This window comes from Hylobates moloch, unplaced genomic scaffold (genome assembly GCF_009828535.3).
Source record: "Hylobates moloch isolate HMO894 unplaced genomic scaffold, HMol_V3 SCAFFOLD_1, whole genome shotgun sequence".
Taxonomy (NCBI): Eukaryota; Metazoa; Chordata; class Mammalia; order Primates; family Hylobatidae; genus Hylobates; species Hylobates moloch.
In genome coordinates this window covers 215,591,327-215,613,587 of record NW_026652276.1, presented here as the reverse complement: position 1 = coordinate 215,613,587, position 22,261 = coordinate 215,591,327, and the positions used below count along the sequence as shown (strand labels likewise).

The following is a 22,261-nucleotide window of genomic DNA, read 5'->3' as shown; positions in this document are numbered from 1 at the left end:
AGGTGAATTCTGAGCAATGTTGAAATATGCACAGAATTCCAGTCAGAATTGCTTAGTAGGTTTCCACTTTAAACGTCCAGCAGTATTAAATAACATAAAAAGAAAATGCCTAAAATATATTTTAGGGTTCGAAAACAGTATAGACATTTCCATGGACCAAAGACAGAATAGAAACACAGAGCCAAAGCACTGATGTGCTCTGAGACCAGAGGCCGCTGTAGAGGATGCTATTTCCACTTCTCCCAGGTAGCACGGTCTAGCATGTACTACACTAGAAGGTGGTTGTTTAAGGGATGGGGCTTCCTATTTTGAAAGAGGCTGGGGATTCTGAACTGCTGCCATTGCTGCCTGGGGCAATGGCATATCTCAACCAGCAACAGAAGAAGAACTCAAGGACATTAGACACAGTCTTTCCACTGGAAACTAGCCTGGAAGAAACAGTGGAGAGACTGAAGTTACTGGAGATGAAGTGTTGGAAACCTGATGGGGTCAGAGGAGCAGGGAAAGCAGTCTTTGAGCTCATTCTTCTAAAGTGGCCCTTTCTTGGACCACATTTTTAAAGAAATATGTTGGCATAGGTTTAAAGACTCTGATAATAGAAATTAGAGGGAGCGGTATAAAAGGAACTCTGTGACCATGGAGAATTAGTCAAGGTGAAGATTCCTCCCAACTAGGAGTGTAGACTTCCGTGCCCGGCCCCACCCCCAGACTAAATCCTTGTGTTATACCCTCCATGTGTCATTTACAGAAAGAGGTGGGATTGGAGCACAGTAACTACTCTGCTGATTTCCCAAGACTGGCTGATTTTTGAAATATTCTATCCACTCTTTCTTTGAAGACAGGCACATTTTTTTCAGCTCAAATACCCTCATTTGTTGCTTAGAAAATACCATCTATCCGCCGGGTGTGGTGGCTCATACCTGTAATCCCAGCACTTTGGGAGGCTGAGGGCTGAGGTGGGTTGATCACAAGGTCAGGAGTTTAAGACCAGCCTGGCCAACATGGTGAAACCTCTCTATCAAAAATACAAAAAAAAAGAAAAAAATTAGCCGGGCACGGTGGCATTCACTTGTAATCCGAATTATTCAGGAGGCTGAGGCAGGAGAATAGCTTGAACCCAGGAGGTGGAGGTTGCAGTGAGCCGAGATCATGCCACTGCATTCCAGCCCAGGCCGCAGAGCAAGACTCCATCTAAAAAAAAAAAAAAAAAAAAAAAAAGAAAATACCATCTATTGCTACAGACACAGATAAGAGAAATGAATGTAGCCTTGAAAAGGAAGTGAAAGAAGGCCTGAATGATAGAAATGTGGTCTGGACTTTTCTTAATTGTTGTTCAAGGGGGCACCTTCCTAGGACCCAAAGAAGTTTCAAACAAAATGTGGGCAATGAGGCCTGGAAAACCATTGAGGTGACACTAGCTTTGGTGAACTCACTATGTGTAAGGTTTCCCACTCAATTTTGTAGACTCACAAGCTCAGCCCACCATTTTATAAGCTATAAAAGATAATGATTCTATTATTTCCAAGGTTTTTATGATGTATCTCCTTGTTTTTTCATGCACCACCAAATATAAACTCACTATTCCAATCACTGTAAATTTTGAAACTATTACTAAAAAGTGGCTTGGTGCCCAGCAATTATCTCCCAGCAATCTCTAATCAACCATTCTTATAAGTTACTGTCATTGAACCAAATGGAAATATTTAATTCAGTTTAATATCTGTACAGATACCCCATTTTATTGCTCTTCATTTTACTTCATGCTGCAGATACTGCATTTTTCACAAATTGAAGGTTTGCAGCAGCCCTTTGTCAAGCAAGTCCATTGGCGCCATTTTTTTCCAACAGCATCTGCTCACTTTGTATCTCTTCCACATTTTGACAATTCTCAGGATATTTCAAACTTTTTCATTATTATATATGTTATGGCGATCTGTGATGAGTTGTCTTTGATTTTACTATTGTATTGCTTTGGTGTGCAATGAGCTACACCCATATACTACATCAAAGTTAATTGATAAATGTGTGTGTTCTGACTGCTTGACCTACCAGCCATTCCCCCATCTCTCCGCATTTCCTCGGGCCTTCTTATTCTCTGAGACACAACAACATTGGAATTAGGCCAATTAATAGTCCTACAGTGACCTGTAAGTGTTCCAGTTAAAGGAAATCACACGTCTCTCACTTGAAATCGAAAGCTAGAAATGATTAAGCTTAGTGAGGAAGGCATGTTGAAAGTCGAGAGAGGCTGAAAGCTAAGGCTCTTGCACCAAACGGCCAAGCTGTGAATGCAAAGCAAAAGCTCTTGAAGGAAATTAAACTCTAGGGAACACACAAATGATGAGAAAGTGAAACAGTGTTATTGCTGATACAGAGGTTTTAGTGGTCTGGATAGAAGATCAAACCAGCCACAACATTCCCTTAAGCCCAAGCCTAATCCAGAGCAAGGCTGTAACTCTCTCCAATTTTATAAAGGCTGAGAAAGGTGAGGAAGCTGCAGGAAAAAAGTTTGAAGCTTCAAACTAAAGAGAAAAAAGTTGGAAGCTAACAGAGGTTGATTCATGAGGTTTAAGGAAGGAATGTGTCTTTATAGCATTAAAATGCAAAGTGAAGCAGCAAGTGCTCATGTAGAAGCTGCAGCAACTTAGCCAGGAGATCTAGCTAAGATCATTGATGAAAGTGGCTACACTAAACAGATTTTTAATGTAAATGAAACAGCCTTCTGTTGGAAGAAGTTGCCACCTCGGACTTTCATAGCTAGGGAGAAGTCAATGCCTGTCCTTTTCTTATCTTTCATGGCCTTGATATTTTTGAAGAATAGACATTATTTTGTCAAATGTCCCTCAATTTTGAGTTTGTCTAATGTGTTCTTGTGATTGAACTCTAGTTATGCATGTTGTGTGAGACTACCATGAAATGATGCTGTGTCCTCACTGCATCATATCGCAGGGCTCATGATTTTGATATCTTATTACTGGTAGTGGTAACCTCGATCACTTGATTAAGTTGCTTTCTGCCAAGTTTCTCCCTGGTAAAATTACTGTCTTTCTCTTTGTCGTCAATATTTTAGGGAAGGTATTTTGAAATGATTCAAACTTTATTTCTACTCAAACTTTCACCCACTAATTTTAGCATCTCTTGATGGAGGATGTCTGCAAGAGTTATTATGGTGGTATTTAGTGAAGACTTTTTGTGTTTTTCTTTCATTTTACATTTATTAATTCAAATTCTGTCACAAGGAAGAGCTGTCCCATCTCCCCTATTTATTTATTTATTTATTTATTTATTTATTTATTTATATCAGTAAGAATTAATGGAAGCTTATTATATTTTATGGCTTATAATCTAATACTATACAGTTGACTCTTGAATACCATGGGAATTAGGGCCACTGACCTCCATGCAGTAAAAAAATCCACTTATAACTTTTGGCTCCCAAAAAATTTAACTACTTCCAGCCTACTGTTGGCCAGAAGCCTTCCAGAAAACATTATCAATTAACACATATTTTGTATATGCATGATATACTGTATACTTAAAATAGAGAAAATAAAATGTTATTAAGAAAACTATAAGGAAGAGAAAATATATTTACTATTGATTAAGTGGAAACGGATCATCATAAAGATCTTCATCATCATCGACTTCACACTGAGTAGGCTGAGGAGGACGAGGAAGAGGAGGTGTTAGTCTTGATGTCTCCGGGTGGCAGAGGTGGAAGGAAATCCATGTGTATGTGGACCCTCACAGCTCAAACCCATGTTGTTCTAGGGTACACTGTATTTATTTTGCTGCTCTGATTGTTCCAGGTTTGGCAATTAGGAGCTCCTTAGTGATTGGCTGCTGTGTTTTTTTTTTGTTTTTGTTTCGTGGAGCATTTTCTTACTCTCTGGCACTACAAGATATTCCAAGATCATCTTGTTTATTACTTACTCTAGCCCTGGAATCAGCTATTTCTCCAAGGAACCTGGTTCCTTTTATTGCAGAATGGTGTTTGAAAACCAAAATCTGAGCATTAGGTGCGAAATTGGCTAAAATTTCTGACAATTTCATGTTGGTGAAAATGCAAAGTAATGAGCTCATAGGAATTGGTAAAAATAATTTGGAAAACAATTCGGCATTAGCTAGTAAAGTTGTAGGTAAGTACACTTCATGAACCAGTAATTTCATTCCCAGGCGAATACCTTGGAGAAACTTTTGCATATGTACAGCAAGAGTCATATACAGCTTTGTTTATGATAGCACAAAACTGAAAATCACCCAAAAGCCCATTAGTAAGAGAACAGAGGAATAAAATGGAGTACTGTAAGCTGTGAAAATGAATGAACCATAGCTATACACATCAACACAGATAAATCTCAGATACACAATTTTGAGCAAAAAAAGAGAGAATGATTTCATTTACATAAAGTCCAACAATATAAAAATAAATAATGTATATATTTGTAGGGATGCATAAGTGATAAGATGATAAAACTGAACGAAAAGGAAAATTATTACAAAATCCAGGTTACAGGTTGGGTATGGCGTGCAGTTGGGCTTCAGAGAAACTGGAATATTTCTTAGCTGAATGGTGGGTTAATCACATTCATTTTATTTAGATCATATATATGTGTGGAATATCACATAATGAAGAAGGAAGTGAAGAAAAAGTAGGGGGGAGCTAGGGGAAAGGAAAGAAAATATAAAGAGGAAAGCAAGAAAAGAAGGGCAGGAAGGACACAGGAAGGGAGAGAAGAAGGGGAAGAGAACCAAAAGAGCACTCCTGTATGTGCTGTTGTCTTCAGATCCGATGAAGTTCAGATTGTGACACCAAATATATGTGTGTCTTTAGAAGAGCCACTAAACTCGAATAAACCTCAGTTTTCACACCAGTTAAATTGGAACAACGTGCTCTGGCCTGTGAAGTTCACACTGTTATTGTGAAGATAAAATGGAATATTTACATCTATTATATTATACCTGTTATATCTATATAATAGCACTTCAAAAAGTGTCCTACGATGTAAAGCAAAAAGAAAAGTAATACATCAAGTTATCATCTTGATTCCTAATGCCAGATATGGTGTATCTTGATATTTACATATAATTTCATATTCAGTGACTATTTAACTTACATCTTGCTCCTTTCTCAACTAAAATATAAAGAAGAAAGCAGACATTTTGCTATGCCTTTCACAAAGGTTAGTTTGCTCTTCTGACAAAATTTATAGAAGAGCAGCTTACCGAAAACATTCTGAACTCTCAGGCTGTGGAACCTGAGGTACTTGCTCATTCTGGAAGGGTAATGTTGGTCTGCTCTCTGGTGGTCAGAGAAGAAAGCACGTATGAAGGGGTTGTCAATCCAGTCTCAGTTTAAAAAAATACATTAATAATCAAGATAGCAGCTACCATACTTTATTATGTGCCAGGTTCTGTGCTAACTACTTAGTTCTCATTATCTCGTTTAATCCTCACAACAACCCTGAAAGATATACTACATCACATTAGCCTCATATTTTTAGGTGAGAATTTAGGGTTACAGAGATTCGAATTAAATGGCCCAAGTGAGTGATGGATAGATTGCCTCCTCAGAGGCGTCTGTGGCCAAAAGCCCACACTCAGCATCCACCTCAAATGTCTATTGGACAACCGAGATCTCCTTAGAGATCTTAACATCTTGTGGTACTTTAATTGTCTCATTGTCCCTCTTCTTTACTTGGAATAATCATCTTCCCTGTATTTTGACCAGACCCCAAACTGGCTACTTCTAGCCTCCAACTTCTCTAATTACTGACTCTTTATCTTTTGCTTGCTTTATCTTCTATTCTATTAATTAAATTCATTAATTGGTTCTTTTATATTATGTAAATAAATAGTATTTACACTATGTAGTATTTACACTATAGAATATTTAATATTTAGCTATCCTTTAATTTCCGAAATAAAAACCTACTTGGGCACAGTATATTTTCTAAATATACTGTTAGATTCAATTGTTATATGTTTTATTCAGGATTTCCTATCTATTTTTATTTGAAAGCCTGGTCTGTAATTTTCAATGACTGTTAGATTGTAATTCTAGGTTATTTTAACCTTGTGAGATGAATTGCAAAATTTCCTGGTTTTGATGCTTTGACATAATTTGGATATCATGGAAATGATCTACACTCTGAATGTTTGATAGGGTTTTTTTTTTGGCATAGTCATTCAAACTTGGAGATGTTTTATAGGGTAGATCTTTTCATATGGTTTTCACCACCTCACCTTTTCCCTGACCTCTGCTGCTAGCTGGTCTATTCCTGCTTCTTATCTCTTCTTGAATCAATTTTGGTAATTTGTGTTTTCTGTATAATCAGCCATTTCATCTAGATTTTGAAGTTATGGCACCAAAATTTTATGTTGTATTTTCTTATAATTTTAAAATATCTGTTTTCATTGTACTTATAACCCTTTTGCTATTCAGGTTGCCATCCTTTCTTATTGACTGCAGTAACCTCCTGACTGGTCTCCCCACATCCACTACTTTTCTCTATGTATCTACCTCATCTTTTATCATTCCTTGCTGCATCCATCTATAGTCAAATAGAGCTATAAGATCTTAACTGCAAACCCACACAGCAGAGAAAGCTACTGAAGTAGCAAGGTGGTTGTAGTCTCTTGCTAGCAGATCTGTACTACAAATCACAGCTGGGAGCTGTGGGACAGAGTCCTGTGCCCATTCTTGGGTATCCAGAGTTGTCATTATTTCACTTTCTTCTCTAGCTCTTCACACACACACGCGTGCATACGCACACGCACACACACACACACGCATATATATACACCTGCCCTTTGCTACTCCCTGCTGTACCCAGCCTAGCTGCATCTATCCAATATACCCTGCCTCCATAGCTCACCTCTGTTACTGGAGGAAGTGAGAAAGTGCTGTACAGGTTATCCTGGAAAAAACAGGTGTAACACCTGATGACCAAAAGGGAGTCCACAGTGCTACAAGCACACCCTCAACCATGTGACAACTTTCACTAAACAAACCACTAAAGAAACTCCAATCCAGTTCTACTCAGGCCCACTCTGAAGGGAGGTGGATAAATCCAGAGATAGTATGCATGGCATCTTGACTGCTTTAAAACTACCCCCAAATCAGCAAAACATATCCACCTTTTAGAATTTCAGACCCCAGCCTGACTCACATCATGCATGTACACCTCTCTTTTTTCTCTTAACCTCTTTCATCACGTATTTACCATTTATAGCTCTTAGACACCATGACTTTGATGTACAAATCAGCTCTTTCTTGGCCTCTAGCTAGAGCTGTGTTTCATGTTTAATCCTGAGCAGTATTCATCCTTAGCAACCGAGGAAGTTGAGCTGTATACATACACAATGACTGTGTCCTTACAGTATGAATTTTTTTTTAAACATACAATTGAGGATGTATAGTGATAGAGAATATGTGCTCCTTTCAACAAACAAGGTTATATATGAAGTAATCAGTAAAGAAGAAAACGATTGAATCCAAATAGAGTATTTTTTTCTCCTTTGTGGTATGCAATGCCATGTACTTGAATAATTTATATTGACTCAGTTCAGTGGTGTAGTGTGATATAATACACAAGCATGGCCTGGAGTCAGGAGACTTTAGTCTACTCCTATGATCTGTTACACTGGCTGTGTGACCTCAGGATAAGTCTACACGACCTTTGACAATCATTTTAGTATAGTAGTTTTGGATCCCCAAAAGTGCATAGGTGGTTATTCTTTGTTAAACAAGCAATATGAAAGAGATACTGTCCTTATTCTCAAGAAGCTTATTATTTTATGAAAATATGACTTATTTTAAGTAGTTAACTATAAGGAAACATTTTCTCTCTTTTATCTTTAGGTGTCAAGCTCTTCTAGACCCTTTTACAGTTAACTTTTCTCCATGTATTTTGCTATCTTTCTCAGAAAAGTAAGCATGGTATAATCATGGTTTAAGAAACCAAACCCTGTTACCCAAGACCTCTGCACGGTTTATTATTCACATCTCACTTCCTTTTTTTTTCTTCCAAAGTCAAAACCTTCAGTGGATATAGAGAAAAACATTCTATTCCATTTACTGCTAGGATTATGATGGATTAGATAGAGTGACTCTCCCACTATGATATGACTAAAGGCTGGATGTATTTCAAATATAATTTTTAAAACATTGCTGACTGAGACATTTATTCCTCCTGATGCCAAATGCATGGTGTCTTTTCCATTATCACTTCTCCAGCTCTCTGGACACCAGCTGAGTGTCCACTGATTCAATTCAATTCTGTCACTAACAACCCAGAGTTAGTGCAGACGCCACAGGTTTCGAGCTCAGTACTACAGGACTACCCCTCAACACAGTCTTCGGATGCCAGCCCTAAGTCCCGAGCCTCCCATCCTTCTGACTGACCAGCTATAAATCAGAGGTTCTCATGATCCCCTCCTCAGGTTTGATGATTTGTGAGAACAGATCATAAAATTCACTGGTTTATTATCAATGCTACCACTCTGGAATGGTAAAGTGAAAGAGATTCTTAGGGCAAGGTTTGGGATCAGGGATATGGGGCTCCCATGCCTTCTCTGGTCATGTCACTTCCCCAGCATCTTGATGTGTTCACCAACCTGGAAGCTCTCCAAATGTCAGCATTTAGGGTTTCTTATGGAAGTTTCATCTGTGGGCAATGATTAAATCATTGGCCACCAGCAATCAATTCATTCTCCAGCTCCTTTCCCTGCACTAGAGATTAGAGGGAGGTGGGTGGAATGTTCCAAGCTTCTAATCAAGGCTGGTTTTTCTGGAACAGCCACCCTCCTGAAGCTATCTAGAAGCCCACAAAAAGTCATGTCACTAGAGCAAAAAATACTCCTGTCACGCTTATCACTCAGGAAATTCTAAGAGTTTTGGGAACTGTGTGCCAGAAACCAGGAACAAAGGCCAAGTATCTTTCTATGATATCACACTGACTGACAAGAAATAAGGAATATCCCCATTTGCCAAAAATAGAAAGTGAAAAACAACTAAAACTGGAATGATAAACAGTTTAAAAAACGAAAAGGCTAGGATTACCTTGGGGAAAATGTCAGTGCCAGCACTGGAATTCGAAGATTAAGCTCTGGGCTTTCTGCAAAGAAAATGAGACTCTTTCATTAAGCCAATAACTTTGAAGAGCTCTAGAGTAGTCCCAGATTAGTACTTCCTCCTGGATCCATAAAGCAAATGCAAATTCCCAATTTAAGGCCTTCTGATTTGGAAATATTAAATTCAATAAAATATAATGTATAATAAGATATTAACAAATATATCATGAACAAAAGTTAGGAGAAGACAAAAACACACTTAAGTTATTGAGAATTTAAGATAATGAAATTATTATAGTAAAAAGCAATTATCAGCAAATGTTTTAAGATATTAAAGATGGAATAAAAACTGAAAAATGATCAAAATATAAATCTAATTTAAAATACCAGGCACATTTGAAAAAAAGAATGAATTAAGATATTTAGAAATAAAAATATCATTATTGAAATCCATAACCCAATAAATTAGCCAGCAGAATATACGCAGGAAGAGAGAATTAAATCTGAAGGAAATACTCATAATACAGAGAGATGGGAGATAAATATTAAAGAAGATAAATGTTAGGCTACTTGGAGGATAGAATGAGTAAATATAACATATGTAAGTGCAGTTTCAGAAAGAGAGAATAGAGAAAATAGACGAAAGGCAATGTTTGAAGATACAAAGCCTGAGAATTTTCCAGAACTGAAGAAAGGTCATGAATCCACAGATACAAGAAACAAGAGTCCAAGGTAGAATAGATAAAAAGAAAGCCACTCTCAGATATATTTTAGTAAAACCAAAGACTATTTAAAAGTAGGCAGAGAAAAGAGGTAGGAAAAAAAGGAGGAAAAATGATGTCAAGTTTCTCAGTAACAGCAATGGAAGCCAGAATACAGTGGTAATACAGACATTACCAAAAAAAAAAAAAAAAAACGTAGAAATTATTACCAAGAAATCTTTTCTAAACAAACTTTTAAGAAATGTATTTCAGAAAGAGGAAATAGGATTCTAAAAAGTTCAGAGTATTCACATGCAGAAGAATACAGTTGGACTCTAACCTCAGACCATATACAAAAATTAAAATGGATCAAAGACCTAAATTTAAGAGCTAAAATTGTAATATCCTTAGGAAAAAACAGAAGGATAGACTTCACAGTCTTGAATTTGACAATGATTTCTTAGATATGACACCAAATGCACAAGCAACAAAAGAAGAAGTAAATTGGATTCAAAAGCTTTTATTCATCAAAAGACATTACCAAGGAAGTAAAAAGACAACATAGAATTATTTGCAAATTATATAAATGATAAGGATCTAGTATCCAGAACATATAAAGAACTTTTACAGCTCAACAACAAAAAGACAAACACCTCATTTAAAAATGGGCAAAGGACTTGTATGGACATTTATCCAAAGAAGACATACAAATGGCCAACAGGCACATAAAAAAATGTTTAGCATTGTTAGCGACTAGGGAAATGCAAATTGAAACCATAATGAGATACCACCTCATACCCACTAGAATGGCTATCATCTTTCGAAAATGAAAAATAACGTGTTGGTAAGGATGTGGAGAAATTGGAGTCTTTGTACGTTACTGGTGGGTACTTAAAATGGTACAGCCACTGTGGAAAAGAGTTTGATTTCATAACCCACTAATAGATTGTAACAGCTTGGTGATTCTTCAAAAAATTCAACATAGTATTGTCTTATGAACCAGTAATTCCGCTCCTAGGTATATACCCCTAAAGAACTGAAAGCAGATATTCAAATAAGTATTCGTACACAAATGTTCATAACAGCACTACTCACTGTAGCCAAAAGGTGGAAGCAGCCTAAATGTCTATCAATGGATAGATGGTATATTCATACAATGTATATTCATACAATGAAATATTCAGACACAGAAAAGGAATGAATAGCTGATACATGCTACAACTTGAATGAATCTTAAAAACATTATGCTAATTTAAAGAAGCCAGACACAAAATGCCACATATTGTATGATTCCATTTACATGGAATATCCAGAATCCATAGAGATAGATAGCAGGTTACTGATTTCCAGATGCTGCAGGGGAGGGAGGAATGGAAAGTGATTGCTTAATGAATAGGGAGTTTCCTTTGTGGGCGACAAAAATGTTCTAGAAATAGATAGTGGTGATGGTTGCACATCACTGTACTGAATGCCACTGAGTTGGGGTTAAATGATTAAATGGTGAATATTGTGTATTAAGAAAGTTACCACATTAAAAAATTTCACAGATGCAAAGAAATTAGCAAACATGTAGGTAAATACAGATGTCGTACATTGTATATTATGAGAATAAATGATTCTAATAACGCCTCATTTGTGTCGACTTAAAAATGAGAATAAAATCGTGAACACCATGAACACACAAGTTGAGGAAGGCGTAATCAGAGTTAAAGCATGTCCAAGTCCCTCTGAGGACCTATGAATGCCATCTTCTTTCAAGTACTCTTGACTGATCCATAGTAAAAAATGTTTTACATTTCCATACAGTGTACACACATATGTTTATAACTGAAACAGGAATTTCATGAAATAATTTGCCCTAACCTTATGAGTGTTGTCCACTGATATTTTCTAATCTAATTAATTTAATTTTAAAAATGCTGATTGTGGCCATTAAGTTGATTGTATAACTCATAAGTGGATTGTAACCCATAGCTTGAAACACAGTGGTATAAAGAGCATGTGGTGGCACCCAAATAAAGAGCTAGGCAAGAAGAGAAAATAGAGGAAAGGGTCTTGGTAGTTCAATATCCTCTCTAATGCTCTATAAGCAAGCATAGACAAATGGTACATTGGCTGTTTTCCACAACCTTTTGAAGATATCTGTCTGCTTCAGTATTATAATCTCCATGGGGCAGAAGAATATTTCCACTAATGCACAAGGCTTCTGTATTTGAATAGTGTTCTGTGAACTGCCAAGACAAACTTTTCTTGAGTTATTCAATATGGATGCAGCTCATGGGAAGCGTTTTAGATTCATACACATTGTAAACAGTCTACTTCAATTTGAAGAAATCAGATCTAAATCTGTGGTCTTACACCTTTTTACCTTGGACAAGTCACTTCATTTCTCTTGGTTTTAGTTCCCTCATTTATAAAATTAAAGGGAACTTTTAAGTTCTCTTCCTAAAATAGAAATCTGTAATTCATTCTAAGTCTACACAGAGCCCCAACTTCACACACATACACATACACACACACAAATGCGTTGCATTCAGATGAAGAAAACTTAATGTAGATTTCTTATTGAAATACCCACAGCTTTGCAATAATCTGTATTAAAATAAGAAGTGATGAATCAGATGATTTATTGAGCATATTTCCCACATATTTTCAGATACATAATTTTTTTATTTATAAGACATTTATAGTTTTTTAATTAGTTGCTGACTGGGTGTGGTTTAGTTTACTTATTGCAATGTCAGGAGCGTTACCAAGTTATGGAAGGGGATTATACTGGTCTGAGCCTGTACCATTAATCATGTCCATATTCCGTGGTAACTACATGGCTCATGTTTAAATTCTTTTTCCAATTGTTGCCAAGTACTTCAAGTAATAGTATTTGGTAAGTTATATTTACACTTGAGATACAAACATCTGTTTTTTCCACCACAATTATTCGTTTGTGTTGGCTAGTCATTGTAACCGTCCTTGCTGTAGAATCAGATGTGACTAAGAGATTTGGTGTTTTCAGTTCACCACTGTCTGGGAAGATTCCTGTGAAATGAGAGAGCAGAAAACACACTCTCTGCTCCAGCCATACTGAACTATTTCCAGTTCCCTGAAAGCCTTTTGATCATTTTTCCTTATTGTCTTTTTTAAAACTTTTTTTTTGGTGGAAAATTTCAAGCATAGATAAACAGAAGAGTATAAGGAACATCACTCATCACTCAACTTGTAGTATCAATGTTCTGCCTCGCTTCTTTTATCTAAACCTCCACTCCCAACTCCTCCATCTGATTGTTATTGTTTTTACAGTTTTTAAGGTAAAATATACATATATTGAGATGCACAAGTATTAATTGAACAATTTGGGCTGTGTGTCTATATCCTCACTGTATTTCCATCTCGTAAGAAAAAAAGTCCTCCCTTGGGAGCAATGCCCCAAACCCTCAAAGGCACGACTGATTTTTTTCACCTTAGGTTAGCTCTACCTGTTCTAGAACTTCACATAAGTGGAAACATACAATATATACTCTCTTGTATGCAGCTTCTTTTCTCATCATTATGTTTTATTCATGTTATTGGATGTATCAGTACAGTAATTCATTCCTTTTTATTGCTAAGTGCTAATATACTACAACTTGTTTACCCATCCTGTTGTTGATGGAAATTTGGGTTGTTTTCAATTTTTGACTACAGTGAATAGAGCTGCTATGAACATTCTTCTACAAGTCTTTTTGTGAACATGTATTTTCACTTATCTTGGATAATTACCTACAACTGCAATTGCTGGATCAGAAGATGTGTTTAACTTTATAAGAAACTGCCAAACTTTTTGTCAAAGTGGTTATATCATTTTATACTTCCATCAGCAATATATGTGAGTTTTAATTGTTCTGCATCCTTACCAATACTTGATACTGTCAGTCTTAGATTTTAGCTATTCTAGTGGGCATGAAGTAGAATAACATTGGGGAAATCACCACTTCAGACTCAATTTTTCCATCTAGACAATGGTACAGTAAGACTTAGAAGTCAAAGGAAATAAGTATTTGAAAGGGCTTTGTAAAGTGTAAAGTGTTGATCAATACAAAATATTCATCTTGACAGAAGCCAAGATACATGATGCTGAACATACCACACAGTGCTCTGGGTATAAATATAGGTTGAAAAAGATTAGACTGGGAAATAAAATGTTTGTTACTTTGTAACCATTTCCTTTTTGTCATATTATTTTCTTCCTTGAAAATTATATATAGGAAGACAAATTCAGGTAATTAATTAACTGGAACACCCTTGGTCAAGACTCCTAATCATTCATTCTAATCACCAATAGGCATCCAATCAATGTTTAGTTAAGCAATGAAGTATTTAGTTACACATTTCTCATAAGTACATGAATGTTGCTTATATTGCCCTTTTAAAGAACTTATTATTTCTTTAAGGAGATATAAATAATCAATACATCTTCAGACATAATCTGCTTTTGGTCTGTTTCCGTTCAAGCAATGCTGCAGAGGCTTTTAGCTAGCCTGCTACTTCCAATAGCTGTGATCTTTCTTGAATTTTCATAATTTAGCTAAATATTTACATATATTGACTATCAACAAAAACATAGCGGCCACATAAATATATTTTATTTGAAGCAAAATATTGTACTTGTAGATTTTTTCTTTTTGTAATTGCTATTCAATGATGCCTTTTTGTCCTCACTTATCAAAAGGAATCCTTCTTTTAGTGAAGTTAATACATAAGGAAATCAGCTTGAAAACTTCATGAGAACGAGTTTTCTAGAATCAACATCGACCACTATCTCTTTGTAGCCTCCTGGAACCTTCGGATGGGGAGGATTCTCTTCCTTTACCCTCCCCCATTTCCCATTTGGGCAAACAAATAGCCCAAGTCTTAGTTATTCATTGAGTTTGATGTTAAGAGGTACAAAAAGCTTATAAGGCTCGCATTCAAGGGGAAACTGGGCCAACTATAAAATCTAAAGAGAAAGTATGATGTGAAAATTGTATCTGAAGGACAAAAAAGTGTTTCTCACATATATTTGAATCAGATGACTAGTCAGCTACTTGGTTTCTCTAAGAAAATTAGTATAATATTGTTTTCTAGCATAGTAGGATACTTCTGTGTATAATAAAAGACATCCTCAATGTATTGGTGTTTTGGTTTTACTCACTCACCTTTGCCCATTTTGGGCAACAGAAATGGAAAGCAAGAGTAATTTTGCTGAAGAAAGAGAGATGGCTGATGCTGGTATGTGGATATGCATGTATGGACATGTAGACCAAGGAGTCTCCTGTGTTCCCCGCCCTCCACACTCTTCTTCAAAAACATTAACACAACAACTAAAGTATTCTGGCAAGTTTGGGTTTGTGGATGTGTCATGGGTTGATAAATTTGGTAAATAGTTTCATATAATATTTTCATAGGTGAAGAATCAGAAGATTATCAAAAAATTGAAATAGTGTCAGAGTTCTATAGCTCAGGAATCTGCTGGCATCAATATACCTTTTACTTCCCTATCCATTTAAATATTTCTTCTAAAATCTCAATGTCAAACCCAGAGATTAAGACCAGAAGCTTGATCTCATAGCCCTCCTCAAAATAATTATCTTCCAGGTACTTTAAGGTTAATTTCACTGATGCCATCTAGTACTACAGTTTTGTCTCATGATACTTTTAGAGAAATGCTTGAGGTGAATATCTGCAATGCAAAGACATCTACTGGCCCAGTCACAGGTCGTCTAATTCTCCATCTTTTTGCTACTCAATTCAAAATTGAAGACTTTGTAAACTCTCTGTAACCAATTTCCTTGTAAACACAACTCATTTCTTGCCCTCCCTTTCCCCATGCCTTCTTTCCTGAGAAAACTGGGGCAAGTATTCATAAACATCTGTTGTGGTTATTCTTTGATTCGTTGCAGATTTATTCTGTGTTCTGTTATGTTCTTTGTCCTGGGAGCCTGACCTCTAGGTACTGTGTGACCCAGGTTCCCTTGCCCTCTGGCCAGTGGGAGGAGAAGATGTTGGAATATTTATTTTCAATATATCTCTCCTCACCCATTTATTCCCACTCACCATCTGCTGCACCGTGGTTCTATCAATGGCCTCATCACTCAAACTACAGCTACTGTTGGGCAGCCCATCTTGACTCTAACTCTTAGCCAGTCTCCAAAAATTGCGTTTTCTCCCCCTACTTTTCAGGCCCGGGGATCATCAGAACTCCCTGCTGTTCCTAGTGTCTGGGCACCTCAACATCCCTTGCTAGTTCCTCTAACCCAAACCACACCTCTAAATATTTCCTTTATGAAAAAGCCTCTACACAACAAAGCTGAGTGTGCTGTCTCTCTTGCTGAGAGGCTGATAGAGCCTCCTGCCTTCAAGTTCTTCTCAGTCCATGAGACAGTGTCAGACTTAGGGATCACAGACTCCCCTAAGCCTGAAATTAAATAAGTACTTGAGCACACAGACTCACATTTCCCTCTGTGCACTCACAGTACTTAGAGGAAAGCATGATGTCAGGAATAAAAAATAACTGAAGTAATTAAATAGGAACATTTTTCTGAAACACCCTATGCCGTTTGAGTTAGAAGCCCATAGGAAAATATTATATTTGCGTTTTTTCAGTCAAGAATGATATTTTCTGGGGACAGAAACAGAACTTGGGAAGATATGACCATTTGTGGAGCTATTGGGATGTGTATCATCTATTGCCACAAAAATCCTGTGTCACAAACCACCCCAAAACTCAGTATCTTAAAATAGCAATCATTTAATCTCACAGAGCTGCAGGTCAGCTGGGTGGCTCTGCTTCATCTTCTTCATGTGCCTTGGATCAGTGACTAGTCAAGACACACTCTTCTCGTGGCAATGATAGGGGTGCAAGAGGCCAGGCCCAACCACTCAAGCACATTTCAACCCGCTATTTGTGTCACATCTGACAAGGCAAGCCATGCAGCCAAACCCAAAGTCAAGGATTTGGGGAAGAATATTTCCTTTGTGGAGGTAAAAGGGGAAAGGAGTGAATATTTTTGAAAGTACTCTACCACAGTGGGCCAGCTACAGAAAAGTCATTCAGGAGTGGGCTATAGTTTGTTCAATTAAAGGCAGGAGAATTTTTGTTTCAGAGTTTTTCTTCTCATTCTTCATAAGTGAACAAGAGTGACTTTACAGTGTACACTACTCGGGTGAGGGGTATACCAAAATCTCAGAAATCATCACTAAATAACTTATCCATGTAATCAAACACCACCTGTTTTCCAAAAACCTGTTGAAATAAAAAATAAATAAAATCAAGCTAAATATCTTGGCATCTAGAAAATTTTTAAAAATGTAGAGATAGTATTGCCCTAGAAATAGAGGCATTTTGGGGTTTTAGATATCAATCAAATGTTATTATGAAGATTTCATTATCTGTTCATGGTTAAACTGGCAGTGCCAGACTTTGAGACCTGAATCGAGCTTTGCCTGTTTTTATTTTCCTGCAAGATTCAGATCCCAAAATAATTACTCTCATTCTGAATCCTGGCTGAGACTCAGTACACACCAATGAGTATGCCTGTTGGTAATTCTACAATCTGGATATCCAAAAAAGTGGCCAAAGGGTCTAAAATTGATACTCCCTTATCTGTACAGGAGTTCCCTAATTAGTAACTAATTCGTGCTTTAACTAAGGTTTATTCTAGCCCCTCAATTTGGAAGGGATTAAAGTTGAAGATTCCAACAGATTTTACCAAGCTTAGTATCCACCAATTCTTTCCTATCCTAAGAAGGGGAGGAAAATGTTTTCCTTATATAGGATTGAAGAGGAACAAAAATTCCTTAGTTATATTGATCATCGGGAGGAAGGGAAAAAAAACTATTTTAAATGGTTTAAAACAAAGGAACAGCAAAGAAAATAGGGAGCAGGACAACAGGAAATGTCCATTATGCTGCTAGCACAGTGTGTGAACAAAAGAGTGTCCATAAATGATGGTTGATGTCAATAGAAACATTAGCTTGCACCTCCAGCTCTTGAGGGACAGTACAGAAATCCAGAGCAGGGAGAAACCAGTATGATTTGCAATCATGAAAAACCTCACAGATCAGATAATCCTAGGACTGGAATTTAAGAATAGATTGGTTTGAATAGATGAAGAAAAAGGAAACAGCGCTAGAAGGCAGAGAAAGTATATGAGAAAGGCTTTGGAGTTAAGAATGAACAAGAATGTTTAGGGAATAGTGAGACCACCTTAGCCCATATAGGAAAGTGGTCAGAAATTAGATGGGATAGAGATCATGGTGCCAGATTATGAGGGTCTTAATAGGCCAATTAATCTAAATTGTTATGTGGTAGATGTCAGAAGCTGTTGGAATTCCTTGGTGGAGATATTTAGTGCAAACAACTTCAGTTGTCACAACAGGCTAGTCTTCATTGTGACTCTTGGCTAGCTTTTGACTTGGAGATAGTCATGATCATAGTGGACAAGAGGGGATGATTCATGTGTGTTTCGACTCCTTTACAAATTTAGTTTTAGCCTGAATCATAGAAAGACTCTATAGCCTTTTCTCATGCATTTGTTGGCAGCTGCTGCTTGTTCCCATGGGAACATATACCACTTACCTACTCAAACCTTCCTTTTGCCCTCAGCTTTATTCATTGAAATGTTTTGTCTTTTCTACAAAGGATATTTACACATAAGCTTAGAGCACCATCTATTTTTTTCTTCCACAACTGAGAATTCATTCTGACTATTTGCAGATACATAAAACTCCAGGCAGATACATAAAACTCCAGGTGTAACTCCAAGCAAAACATGATGAAAGAGGGAATTTGGATAAACCATGGAATGATGACATCACATTGAGCACCATCTGGTATAAACATTTTCGCTGTCTGCAGTGACCAGATGAAGGAAATATGGCACCATGTGCTCCTTCAGTGATTAATTCAGGAAAGCCTTTGCTGAGCTCAAATCCAAAATAGGAAGAACCCACCTTCCACATGTTCAAGAAGCTTGTGATCCCAGGGATGACACTGCCCTTTTCCTCTGCAGGAAAGAAGTTTCCCCTGACCATAATGCCAAAGCTACAAACACTTACATACCTCCATAATTTTGCACTGAACTCTGCTCACATAGTACACAATAATTTCTGCACTACTTTGTTCCTGTTCCAAATTCTAGTGGCTTGAAATCCAAAATAGAGGAAGTTAAATCATAGCAGTTGTACACTTTAGAGAAACTTTGAATTTGGCTACTAGAGATTTTCTAAGGTATTGCTTTTCTTCATTTATATGAAAACTATGGAGCTAGGTTCTAGATTAAGTGCTGGTGATTCAGACATGAATAAGTCATGATGCCACCTCTGGAGTGTTTCAGGGAAGACAGTTACATAAAAACTAAGCTGTGATAGAATTTAATAAGTCTTTAATAGAGGTGCAGAGTTCTGTGGGAACGTAGAAGGAAGAATAATTGCTTCTTCAGTTTCAAGGAGGACTTCACAGGGCAGAAGGCATTTGGGCAAGTCTTGAAGGATAAGCCAGGACTCCCCAAGTGGGGTGAGGGCACTTGAGGTGGAGAACAGATGAATAAAAGCAGCAAATGAATAAAAGCCTCAAAGTGCAGTGTTGGTTGTTACTTCTTTTTATTCCAGATGAGACAAGTCAGGAATCAGGGCATACAGGGATCTGGGAGGCTGCTCTCTTTAAGCACAGACTTGTCAGCACAGACCTGCTGCAAGCCGAGATTTCAGGACTGCAGAATCAGGCTGACTGAATCATAAGGGTATTATGACTTCCCGGGAAACAAAATATTTGCAAACTCTTTCTTTTTTTCCTTTTTTTCTTTTTTTCCTGGGACATGGTCTCACTCTGTCACCCAGGCTGGAGTACAGTGGCATGATCAGAGCTCACTGCAACCACGAACTCCTGGGCACAAGTGATCCTCCCACCTCAGTCTTCCCAGTAGCTGGGACTACTACGCGCCACCATGCCCGGCTAATTTTGCAAACATTTCCGTGGAAATGGAACAATGGACTAAAAATAACTACAGATATTTCAGACTATCAGGATATGTGGTTTCTGGAAAAGGAGCCATATTTTTCTAAAGGGAGCTTGAAGGAGATTACCCCCAAAGTTTCAGGGACTACAGGTGGTCTTAGTCTCCCTAGCCCCATGAATACATCATTGTGTTTTTCCAGACCATTCACTTTTCACATGACTAAAATAGGAGTTCCCACCCTGTATCAGTTTCCTAGGGCTACCTTAACAAAGGACCACAAACTTGTGGCTGAAAACAACAGAAATGTATTCTCTCACAGTTAAGTAGGTCAGAAGTCTGAAATCAAGGTGTCTGCAGGGTTGGTTCCTCCTGGGGGATCTGAGGGAGAATCTGTTCCATGCCTCTCTCCTCACCTCTGGTTTCCAGCAATCCTCGGCCCTTGTGGACACAGCACTCTAACCTCTGCCTCCTGCTTCATGAAACCTTCATCTGTGCTTCCATGTGTCTCAAAACTCCCTCTCTTTTGCCTTAAGTATATCAATCAGTGGATTTAGGGCCCATCCTGAATCTAGGATTATCTCATCCCTAGATCCTTAATTATATCTGCAAAGGCCTCCTTTCCAAATAAGCATACATTCACAGGTTCTGGGAATTAGGATTTGAACATATCCTTTTGGGAGGACACCATTCAACCCGCTACGCACCTTCTTTGTTGCACACATCTTGTGGCTTACTGCTAAGGTTGTCTTTTGAGTACCTATGACTGGGCTGTTTGACCTTGTCCAGAAACTAGATAAACTGGATACTAGAACAGAAAGATGCAGTGCCTTAACTCCCATTATCCAGGGGTAAAATAGAGGTCCTGATTATCCAGCTTCGGGTCTCCAAGAGTTTTCTTACTAGAATCTTTGACTAGAGGCTCATGAAGGGATGTGAGCTCTGCTGTAAGACACCTAGAGTAAGACATGTTTACTGGAGAAAGGTGGAGTTACTTCACACACACCTTCCTTTCTTTTTATAGTCCCTGTGATTGTAACATACTCTGCCTCTTTTAAACTGGAACAGATAATTTACCACTCTTACAGTTAAAGGACATGTTGGGTTCTGATTACTTAGCTAGTCAGTGGTTGCAGGGTCCACCAGAATCAAGAGACTCAGAGAGGAAAGCCAGTTCCCAACATTTATGGAGGGTAAACGAGTTTCTGCTAACCCCCTATTCAGTTTTGGCAAAGAAACACCTTCAAAATGGATTGAGTAAAGCAACTTCTGCTTTGCTTTCCCATAAATCTCTTTTATCTCACTTTGCTTTTAACATATTCTCAAAACTCTTGGAATTCAGGATTATTGTCTCAATAAAATTTAATTTCTTAGCCAATAACTACATAATGTCTTCCTGGAGCAAGGTCACATGTTGGAAGTTGGACATAAAGCATACCCAACCTTGGTTAAATCTATTTCTCCTCCACTCCGTGTCTGCACCCAAGCAGCTGAACATGGCTGGAGAAAGACATAACCCTGCTGACTGCTCTTAGGCCACTCATCTCCCATGACCCTTTGGTGCTGCTTGGCGATCCTTCTCCCTGTTCCTCATCTATTCTCAATCCTAGATGATTATTTCCCACCTTCTCCATTCTCCTCAATACTCCAACATCCCCTCTGCCCCAATCATCAGATATCAGCTGACTTACTTGTTTCTGTCAAATTTATCAGAGCTCAGAAGAGAATTTCTACACACTTCACCATCTGTCTGCATCTGTGGTGGAGTGTGTAGACCCTTCTGCCTTCTCTCTGTTACTATTGATGAGTGATCTCTGCTTCTAAGGAAACTTCCTCCGCTTGTGCACAAGATCCCATTCCCTCTCACTTATGAAGGATAACACTTTCATAACTATCCTTCTTTTCCCTGCATCATCAGTTTTTCTCTCTTGACTGAATCAATCCCATCCACGTACAACCATGCTGCAACATTTCCCATCTCAAACTCTCTCTCTCTCTCTCTCTCGACCTGCACACCCCCTACAGCTACTGTTTTATTTCTCTACAACCAACTATTTGAAAGAGTTGTCTATACAGGGTGCCTCCAATTTTACTTCTCTTTGGAACTCACTCCCTATCCTGAACTACCTCTCTAAAACCGCTCCTGTCAAGGTCAACAGTGGCCTCCAAGTTTTTAAATCCAATGGTCAGTCTTCAGTCCTCACCTTATTTGACCTTTCTGCAGTATTTGACATGGTTGATTCTTCCTCCTGCTTGGATTCTTCCTCTCAACTTGGAGTCCAGAACTCTACTCTCTCTTTTTTCACTGGCCCCTCCTCAGTTTCTTTTCCTGGTTCCGTCTCATCTTCTTGACCTCTAAATGTTGGAGTGCTACAGCACTTTGGTGACCAGACCCCACCTTCTCTCTAACTTCACTCACTCCTAGGATGACATCGGATACTCTCATGCTTGGGTGCCCCACTCATAGTCCCTCAAGACTCACCTCTGCACACAGAAGGCTGATTACTGGGGGCACTT

The 22,261-nt window shown here is 37.9% G+C and overlaps 1 protein-coding gene across 1 annotated transcript in view; it reads right to left on the bottom strand.

Moving 5' to 3' along the window:
- Positions 1 to 21,997, bottom strand: part of BPGM (bisphosphoglycerate mutase) — a 65,717-nt gene extending 43,720 nt beyond the window's left edge. The window contains exons 1-2 of the mRNA XM_058426911.1: positions 21,949 to 21,997; positions 9,065 to 9,119 (exon numbers count right to left, since the gene is read on the bottom strand). The gene's annotated coding sequence lies outside the window, so the exon portion shown is untranslated. The remainder of the gene's footprint in view (positions 1 to 9,064; positions 9,120 to 21,948) is intronic.
- Positions 21,998 to 22,261: the final 264 nt, after the last annotated feature.